This window comes from Macaca fascicularis, chromosome 12, assembly GCF_037993035.2.
Source record: "Macaca fascicularis isolate 582-1 chromosome 12, T2T-MFA8v1.1".
Lineage (NCBI taxonomy): Eukaryota > Metazoa > Chordata > Mammalia > Primates > Cercopithecidae > Macaca > Macaca fascicularis.
The window spans coordinates 33,224,781-33,235,321 of NC_088386.1; the positions used below are offsets into that span (position 1 = coordinate 33,224,781).

General features: G+C 38.0%; 1 long non-coding RNA gene across 1 annotated transcript; it reads right to left on the minus strand.

The window, feature by feature from the left end:
- Positions 1 to 1,381: 1,381 nt before the first annotated feature.
- LOC141408137 (uncharacterized) lies at positions 1,382 to 8,977 on the minus strand. The gene is made up of 2 exons (XR_012420934.1): positions 8,893 to 8,977; positions 1,382 to 3,254 (listed from the first exon to the last, which is right to left on the minus strand). It is a non-coding gene; the product is annotated as an uncharacterized lncRNA (long non-coding RNA).
- Positions 8,978 to 10,541: the final 1,564 nt, after the last annotated feature.

Sequence of the window (10,541 nt, forward strand, 5' to 3'; positions counted from 1 at the left end):
ATTCATAAAGTTTCTTAAAATATTATAAGTATTTTTGCAATTTTTTTAAAGCGCATAAGCTATCGTTAGTGTTCATATATTTTATGTGTGGCCCAAGCCAATTCTTCCAATGTGACCCAGGGAAGTCAAAAGATTGGATACCCCTGGTAAATTGACAGAAATGTTAGGAATAGTTTAGATGAAAATGACCTATAGACTTGCTTTTGATTACCTTTTTAGATCTGAATACATGATTTTTGTCCTACCAAAAATGACATCTGCACTAAGCCGTGGCAGAACTGCCTCTGGTACTGACTGCCCAGCGCACATGCCGGAGTGAGATCACCCATTCAGGGATATGTGCTGAGTGTCTCTGTGTACATGTGGAGTGGAAGGAGGTCTCACCGCCCCGTTACAAAATATACATTCTGAGGCTGCAAGACACCAACTAGTGCTAGTATTAATCTCCTACTGTAGCTGTTGTAAAAAATTACCACAAATTTAGTGGCTTAAAACAATGCATTTTTATTATCTTACTCTTCTGGAGATCAGAAATTTAAAATAGGTTTCATGGGCCAAAAACCAAGGAGTAGGTGTTCTGGTGTCTTCTGGAGGCTCTAGGGGAGCATCTGTTCCCTGACCTCTTCCGACCTCTGGGGGTTGTCTGCATTCTTTGGCTTAGGGCCCCTTACTTCTGTCTTCAAAACCAGCAACATAGCTCCAGTCCTACTCACATTGCTCTCTTTCTGGTTTGCTCTCTTTTGTCGTCCTCTTCTCCACCGAAAAATCCTTGCTGGTTATATTGAGACCACTACAATAATCCAGGATAATGGCCCATCTCCCTATTTTATGGGTAGCTGATTAACCACCTTAATTCCATCTGCGACCTTAATTCCCCTTTGCCATGGAACATAACATATTCACAGGTGCCAGGGATTGAGGCTTGGACATCTTTGGTGGTGTGGGTGGGGCATTATTGTGCTTACTCAATGCTCAATAGAAGGGAAATCTGTACTGAAGTGTTTCTTGCTGGGCCATGGTAGTGACGGGAGAGGCAGGTTCCACTCAGAGATCATTATTTCCCTTCTCGCTGCCTGTCCATCTTCACAGACTGCAGAGAGGCTTGTAAGCATGAGGACACACCCACCCTTAGATTCTGCCCACACTGTTTTGGAAGCCACACTTGATAGTAGATGGGAGCATAGATTTAGACAGATTTCAATTTAAATCTCAGATTTATTCCTAGATGTAAGAACTTGAGCATATTACTAAGCTCAGTTTCTTCATTATTAAAATGGGTGTAATACCTTCCTCCTAGTATTGTTGTAAGGCTTAAGTAAAAGATGTTGGGATCCATGCTGGGGGTGGTGGAGAATGAAAGAACACACAAAAGACAAAGACACACAGAGAATATGGCGGCCGCGCTCAGAGCCTCCGCCTCACTTTATTTATACCTCATAAACCCCACGTCAGCAGAAAGAATGTAATGCAAAACAAACTTTTTTTTCCAGATGTAACCTTCTACTCAGTTCTTTGTTTCTATGCTCTTCCTTATCTGTCCGCCTTCTTGGCGCCTACGGGAGTTCATTAAAAGTTCAATTGGAGACACTGTCCTTGAGCCCTATCTATTCTCAGCATACTGTTTTCAAAGGCCCCTGCATTTCCCCCTTTTTGTTTTTGTTTTGCCTCAATCCTAAAAAGGTAGCCCATATTTGTTCCTGTGTTTTCTTTTGTTTTTGGAGGCGACAGAGGGAGCATCGAATTACCAAAAGAAGTAGACCCAATCCAAGTGCCCAAAGTAATATACTTCCAGAGATTGTAGAAATCCATGTTTTTATTTGGGTCCATGGGTTAAAGGCAGCAAGGCGCTGACCCAGCTTCTGCAGGGTTACGGTTCCAGACAACACATGTAATTGTTGTCGAAATGCTTCGGAAATGTTTTGAGTGAGTTCTTGGATGTCCAAACTAATATTTTTATGGCCTACTAATAATTTTCAGATTACGGTCCAATTTTGAGAGATGTTAAAAGGCACAGGCATTACACAAAATTGAGTGGAGTTCCAATCACATTGTAATGTTATCCAAGTACTGAGTACAGTGAGCTGATTTCCAAGCCATGTCAATGTTTGCTCCGTGTTGTCCAATCTTTTAGCAAGTTGAGAGTCAATGTTTTGTTGTTGAAGTCAATGTTTTGTTGTTGAAGTCATAACCAGTGAGATTGTTTGTGTCATTGTTGCACAAATTCAGCATTTTGTATACTTTGATGTAGAGTGAGCCCTGCTACAGCCGCAGTGGAGATGATGGTGACAAGGCTCATCACCGAGGCAATTATAAGTCCAAGGGCACGGCGGGTTTGCTGGAGAGAAGTTCAAGTATAAGTTTTAAGAGGTGATGCCCCCCACGGTCATGTAAGGTTAACAGGTAGCCAAATTTCTTTACGAGCCCTGAGGATATAAATATCCCCAGTAAAGTTGTGACACCAAGAATGATTGAGGCAAGACAAAAATGTACCCATATCTGTACAATTATCAATTCCCGTATTATTATCACATGTCAAATTTCCCGCTAATAATAGGTAGGGCTTACGGACACAAGCAATAATATATCGGGAGGTATTCCGATATAACTGAATATGAAAGGAGTTATTTGGGTTAGAAAGATTAAGGGACATATTCCCCACAAAAATGTTAATGGCATCGCCTGTAGCTAACAACTTCCAAAGATGACTCTGTACTTTAGGCCTCCTTCACGCCATACCAAGGTTTCATTACTGTTAGCGGCAATACTTTTATTTACCCAGTGTTATTTCAAAGGTATGTGACTAAATTTTATTTGAAAATCACCGTGCACACTCCAATCAGTTATTTACATTTTATTGTATTTTAAAAAATCCGGGGTTTAGTTCCCCGACATTGTTGTCACTCCAGCACCTCAATATTAGGAGAAACCTCTAGAATAGGACAAAAAAGTAAAGAACTATGAATAGTTTCATTACTATATACAGTATGATTATATTAAAAGCTTTTAGTTACAATAATAACAGTTTTAGCAGCCACATGACTATGATTATAGTGAACAGCCCAGGCTTCATGCGATTTTCGGAGACAATGAGGACTATTTCCCATACATATTGGAAGTCCTTCCACTCCAAATTGATATGTGCTGATTATAATTCCTGTTTTCCGTTTTATGTTGTCTTTGTCCATATAGGGGGACGGCATCCAAGTAATGTCATTGGTGAAAACCTTAATTTCCACCTCCTCCCAGGCGACTCCCTGATACAAGGGCGGAAAGGGAATATAAGTCCAATATTCATACAAAGCCTCACTAAGAGAAATAAGTCCCCTGTCGAGGCACATCTAACAAAGGAAGAAATGCATGCTGAATCCAGTTTTTTTTTTCAACAGGATTTCAATTATCTTGTAGGAAACCACTTAGGTCCGCTCCCTGTAAGGACAAGAGCATAGCCCCGTCCCTGTTTTAGAACTTGCCCTTGAACATACTTACCTTCTTCATTAGGATACCAAACCTTTAAATTGTCAGCAGGGACTATCACCGAGGGAGGTGAGGAAAGATGGGTTACGGCAGCGGAATCTTGCAATTGTCTCCATTGATTTAAAAAAATTAAGGTAAAAAGAACCTTCAAAATCTGGTTTCTGGGGGGCTCATTTTCCCCTTTTTGTTTTAGTAGTTGAGTTTTTAAAGTTAAATTTGTGCGCTTAATGATGGCTTGACCTTGACTGTTGCCCGGGATACCGGTGATATGTTGAATATTGTATTGTTGTAAGAAAACTTGTAATTTATGAGAGACATGGGCAGGGGCATTATTAGTTTTAAGTATAAGAGGAATGCCCATGATGGCGAATCAAACCAAGAGATGTGTAATAACAGAATTAGCTTTTATAGATGGTAACGGAGTGGCCCATTGAAAATGAGAAAAGGTATTAATGGTATGATGAACATACTTTAATTGTCTAAAGAAGGGACATCTCATGGATTAACCCCAGGATGGAAGGATGGAATGCTCAAAGGAGTATAGGATAGACAAGCTTGAATAAGAGAACGAGCTTGTTTTTTTTTTTTGTAGTATGTAGGTGGCCGATTAAAAGTGAATTAATCTGAGTATTACCATGAACTAATGGTCCAGGAAATTGAGAATGAGAACGAAGATGAGTGGTGAATAAAGGAGCTCGATGTTGGCTTAAAGTAGAAGATAACAAGGAAAAGAGTTTTTGAAGAGAAGAAGTAGTACAAAGAGGTAAAGTGGCCTGAGAAATATAAGAAGTAACATAAATGGCGTATTGAGAATTACTAACAATGTTACAACCAGTAGTAGGGAAATTAAGTAAGACCATGAGAATAGTAAACAGTTTTTCCTGTTGTACCGAGGGATAAGGATAAACTGTAACTTGAGATTGATGAACACTTCAATATTTAGCCTCACCATTGTTATTAGCATTAGTAAAAAAGGTAGGACCTTGAATAGGAAATACAGAAATTGGTGAGAAAGGCAACACAGAATGTTACCTAAAAAATGAAAAGATTGGAGACTTAGGATATTGGGTAGAAAATTGTCCAACAAAAGAAGCGCAAGTAACTTGTTAAGAATTAGAAGTTGTAAGAAGATAAGTGATTTGATTATGAGTGAATTGAGGAATAATTAAGGAAGGATCTTTTCTCCAAAGTTGTCGACAGTGATGCCGTCCTTTGATGATTAGTTTAGCTAAATGATTGATATAAGTAGTCAAGCGTTTAGATATTTTATTGGACAAAAAGATCCATTTTAGTGGTTAACTAGTTTGATGAATCATTTTTGTGGGAGAAGGTAAAGTATGAAATAAACAAAAGGAAGGGCCTTTTGAAGTTGTTTTTCAACAAGTTGGAGTTCCTGTAAAGCCAAAGGAGTTAAATGGCGTGAGTTGTCTAAGTGACTGTCTCTTTTTAGAATAGAAAAAAGATGTTATAACTGATATGTTGGTATTTCTAAAGCAGGACGCATTCAATTAATGTTTTCTAGAAGTTTTTGAAAATCATTTAATGTTTTTAAATGATCACGTCAAATTTGAATTTTTGGGGGTCGAATATGTTTTTAAGGTATAACCTAAATATTGAATAGGAAAATTTAGTTAAATTTTTTTTGTGGCAATATTAAGGGAGTAGAAAGAAAGCTGAGTTTGTAATGATACAAAAGCATCTTGCTGCTTTTTTTTGGTGGGTGTAGCAAGAAGAATGTCATCCATATAATGATATAAAAAAATAGAAGGATGACGCTTTTGAACAGGATCTAAGGCCCTATGGACAAATTTTTGACACAAGGTAGGGCTATTTAACGTAACTTGAGGTAAAACTTTCTATTGATATCGAGAAAGTGGCTGAAAATTATTAAAAACAGGGACAGAGAAGATCCATACAATGATAAATTAACACAGTTAGAAACTGATTGTTTACAGGATTTAAAGTTCTATGTACGAATTTTTGACATATAGTAGGGCTATTAAGTATACCCTGGGGAAGAAGTTTTTGTTGATATTTTTGAATAGGTTGTCTATTATTATATTTAGGAATAATAAAGGCAAACTTTTTACAATTTTGAGGTTGTAATGGAATAGAGAAAAAACAATTTTTGAGATCTATGACCATTAATTTTTAACTCTGTGGGATAAGGGCAGGATTAGGAAGACCGGGCTGTAAACTTTTCCTAGGTTGAATGTAAACACTTATAGTTTTAAGAACAAGACAAAGACGGGAATTTTATGCAGAAGTACGTGGCTTTAGATTTCTCTTGGCCATTTGCTTTTTGACTTACTTTTTTAAAATCCTAAGTATTTTTTTAGATAATGGCCACTGTTTTACCTAAAGAGGAGTGGTCGTTTTACACTTTAATTATAAAACTTGAGGCTGGTGAACAGTGGCTATGAGTTTAAAGGATTGTAGCCCATTTTGAACATTATATTTTTGACAGTTGAGGAAATATGAAGAATGTTTAAAAAAGCACCAAATTGTTATGAAAGATTTTGTCCCCAAAGATTAATATTGATAGGAATAATATAAAAAAACACTTGACCTTGTTGACCTTTAGGACCGACACAGGTTAAAGGTTTTACGTTTTGATAAACCACAGAAGTAGCACCCAAGTCAGTGAGTGTAACTGAAACTTATCTTTTTTTCCATTGTATAGGCCACTAATTTAAACAAATAATAGACATATTTACCCCCATATCAATTAACCTTTTAAAAACTATTTTATTAATATGTAATGAACATAAGGGCTTTTGATTAGAAACTAAAGTTTTCCAAAAAACAGTTTTTTCTGTGTTACCAAACCCTTCCTATTGAGAATACATTCCCCGGCCTCTAGGCATATAAATTGTGAACTTATACCATAATAAGAATTTTATTAGTAACATCAAGATCAACGATTTTTGAAATCATCATTAACTTCCATATAGTACTGTTGTTTTGACCTAACAAAAGTCCTACATGTCCTTTTGGCAAAGGGCCACACACTCTAATAGTTAATTTATATACTTTTTTATTAGGAGACAAAGTATAAGGCTGAGTAATAGCTAAGTCAGCAGCGGCGCTCTGCTTAGTTGCCGCATAAAGCTGAGAAACTGGGGTAAGGTTTGGGATCCTTAAGGAGGACTTGAATTTATTTCTTAATGTTGTAGGCCATTGCTCACTGAATATTGTAGTAGACTTGTATTGTAATTGTTGGGGCCTTAAACCTGTGGGCCCTGACTCTCATTTTCCAGGAAAGGAGATAGTAAATTTCCACTTTTATCAGTTTTGGAATGACATTTATTTGTCCAATGTCGACCTTTATTACAACATTTGTACACCTCTGAAGGTAGCTTTTTGCCTTGAGGGATAAAAGTGTTCAATTTTTATGACATTTTTTTTTTAAATGTCTAGGTTTACCACACTGAAAACAAATACCTTGTTTGTTATTTTCTTTTAAGGCTTTAGACAAAGCTCCAGCAAATAATTGAGCATTATAAATAGCCCCTCTAACACTAACACAAGTTTTATTATTTTTATCTAAATTGGCCCCATTGGCCTTTAACGATTTTAACAAATTTGACAGTCAGTATAAGTATTTTTAAAAGACAATGTTTGCAACAAAATTTTTGAAGTAAAGCCAGCACTCAAAATTTTTAAGACAGTATCCTGAAGACGGGCTACGAAATTTGGATAGGGTTTATTTGTGCCCTGTAAAATCTTCACAGAGGAAAGGGAAGATTTTCCTGTTATCTTTACCTTATTTTAGGCCCTTAAAAACAAAGTTTTGATTTGAGTAAAGACAACATCATCTAGACCAGTCTGAGCATTAAGAGTAGCATATTGGCCCGTGCCTGTGAGTTGTTCCTCAGTGGGTCCTGGGGGATCACACATAACATTTTTTTTAGTCTGTACATGTGCCTTGTCCATTTACCAGCTGTGTAATTATACCACTGAGAACGATCAAGAAAAGCCTTCCCCAAAGTCTTCCAGTATATAGGAATCATTAAATTTTCTGATGAAAAAATATCAAGAAGACCAAGGCTAGGGGTCCATAGTTAGAAATGGCAGCTTTTATTTTTTAAAAAAATTTAATTTGTAAGGCATTAAATTGGACATTATTGCCACCATTTGAAAACTGAGTATTAGGCACAAAAGAAGCACAAATAATTAGAAACAGATCCAGCTCCTTAAATTTTTTTTAATTAAAAGTATATATAATATATAATAATACTCATATCCCCAAATATAAAGAATCCCAACATATTAATGAGGAAGGCAAATAACCCAACCAAAAGTAGTAGAACAAAGAAATGACAATAAACCTATATGTCTAACATCATTACTCACTAGGAAATATGTATATTAATACCAAATTGAGAATCATTATATACACAATACAATGGTTAAAATTTAAAAACACAGAAAATATCAAGAGGTAGTTAATGTGTTAAGCAACTCGAATACTCAACTTTTGTTTGGAGTGTAAATTGGTGGAACCTATGCACCCCTATAACATAACAATTACCTAGCTGGGGTTATTAATACTATATTAATATTAATAGTTAATATTAATGTGCTTATTTATTGACTATTGAAATACTCATAATATTTTAACATACAATAAGATATACATATACACTGGTTTTGACATATTAAACAGGTGTTTAGTATAAATTTAAAGTATGTCTGATGTGAACAGGGCTTCAACTTTGCCAAACAAAGGTAAAGATAAGGAAGCCGGGGGGTTGGAGGCTCTGGAAAATCCTTTTTTAACAGGGCAGAAGGAAAAGAAACAGGGAAAGCTCGCAAAGGTGAATTAGAAGAATATATCTGTAATATTTGTTGAAGCATTTCCATAATACACTGTATGTCAGAATTTCCCTTAGAAGAAGGAAAAGCTGGCTTTTTTTCTTCTCCCCCTTTTGCTACCCCCCCAACCTCTGTTATCCTGGCACAAATGGGCTCCATTTCAGATTTATTTTTTTCCCAAATCCTTAGATACCTTTTCTCCTGTGGCTACATTACCACACTCTGAATCAGTCTCAAGTAACTCTAATGTCTGAGTGATAGAGTTACACAAGGTCCACAATTTTAGAGGCATAATATACCCTAACTGGAGAGCTCTAAGCAGAGCTTTTACTACCTGTAACCATTCTCTGTGATTCAGCTGCACTTTAGTCTGATACTGAAACCAGTAACAATGTTGTTCAACATGGGCAAACAATCACTTCAAAGTCTTTTTCTTTCACTTCTACTCCTATAGACAGCAACAGTCCTTGAAACAGGCGTAAATATTCTGAGGCCAGAGAGATGGAATTCCCATAATGAAAGCTTAAGAAGGTTCCCCTTAACAATATCCAGGGCTTACCCGCCCCTAGGGGGTTCCCCTTCTTGTTCTCCCCTACTCACCCCTGCTGACCCTGCTCGCTGCGCCACTTGTTGGGGTCTGTGCCGGGGGTGGTGGAGAATGAAAGAACACACAAAAGACAAAGACACACAGAGAATATGGCGGCCACACTCAGAGCCTCCGCCTCACTTTATTTATACCTCATAAACCCCACGTCAGCAGAAAGAATGTAATGCAAAACAAACTTTTTTTTTCCAGATGTAACATTCTACTCAGTTCTTTGTTCCTATGCTCTTCCTTATCTGTCCGCCTTCTTGGCGCCTACGGGAGTTCATTAAAAGTTCAATTGGAGATACTGTCCTTGAGCCCTATCTATTCTCAGCATACTGTTTTCAAAGGCCCCTGCAAAAAGAGTCTCCAAAGAGCACACAGCAGAGCAATAGAGCACATGGCATATATTAGGACTTCATAAAGAACAGTTTCTGCAAATGAAGGTTTTTCTATTCAATATTTAAGGAGAGATTAACTAAACACCCAACTAAACACTTTGCTGGTGCTTGGGGAACAAGGAAAGGACAGTGTATATCCTCACTGAATTAACTGCTAGTGGATGAAAAAAGATTTCATGTGTGAAATTAGAGACCAAGTTATAGCCTATGATAGGTATAGAAGTTGCCCAATCATACACCTTTAGGTGCAGGTGCATTTGTAGAGAACATTGAAGAGAAAGACATAGCCATTAAAAGGAATGAAACAATGACATTTGCAGCAACCTAGATGGAGTTGGAGGCTATTATTATAAGTAAAGTAACTCAGGAATAGAAAACTAAATATTGTATATTCTCACTTATAAGTAGGAGCTAAGCTATGAGGATGCAAAGGCATAAGAATGATAATTTGGACTATGGGGTCTTGGGGGCAAGGGTGGGAGGGGGTGTACACTGCTCGGTGACAGGTGCACCCCATGATCACCACTAAATCACCACTAAATAACTTATCCATGTAATCAAAACCACCTGTTCCCCAAAAGCGATTGAAATAAAATTACAAAAGGAGGAAGATAATCTTTCCTTAATTCGTTCTATTCTTCATTTTCTAGAACATGCATACCAATGTACCCACCTGGGTGGCTATTTCCATACTGTATAAGAATACACATGGAAATATGGTAATTTTGACCTGTTTCCTAATGGTGTTTAGATACATATATATGTATTGCTACCACACACAAGCGCGCACACACACACACACTCACGCACACGCCATTAAGTTATATCAAGACCTGGGGTGGAGCAAGATGGCCGAATAGGAGCAGCTCCAGTCTCCAACTCCCAGCGCGAGCGACACAGAAGACCGGTGATTTCTGCATTTTCAACTGAGGTACTGGGTTCATCTCACTGGGGAGTGCCGGACGATCAGTGCTGGTCAGCTGCTGCAGCCCGACCAGCGAGAGCTGAAGCAGGGTGAGGCATTGCCTCACCTGGGAAGCGCAAGGGGGAAGGGAGTCCCTTTTCCTAGCCAGGGGAACTGAGACACACAACACCTGGAAAATCGGGTAACTCCCACCCCAATACTGCGCTTTAAGCAAACAGGCACACCAGGAGATCATATCCCACACCTGGCCGGGAGGGTCCCACACCCACGGAGCCTCCCTCATTGCTAGTGCAGCAGTCTGTGATCTACCGGCAAGGCAGCAGCGAGGCTGGGGGAG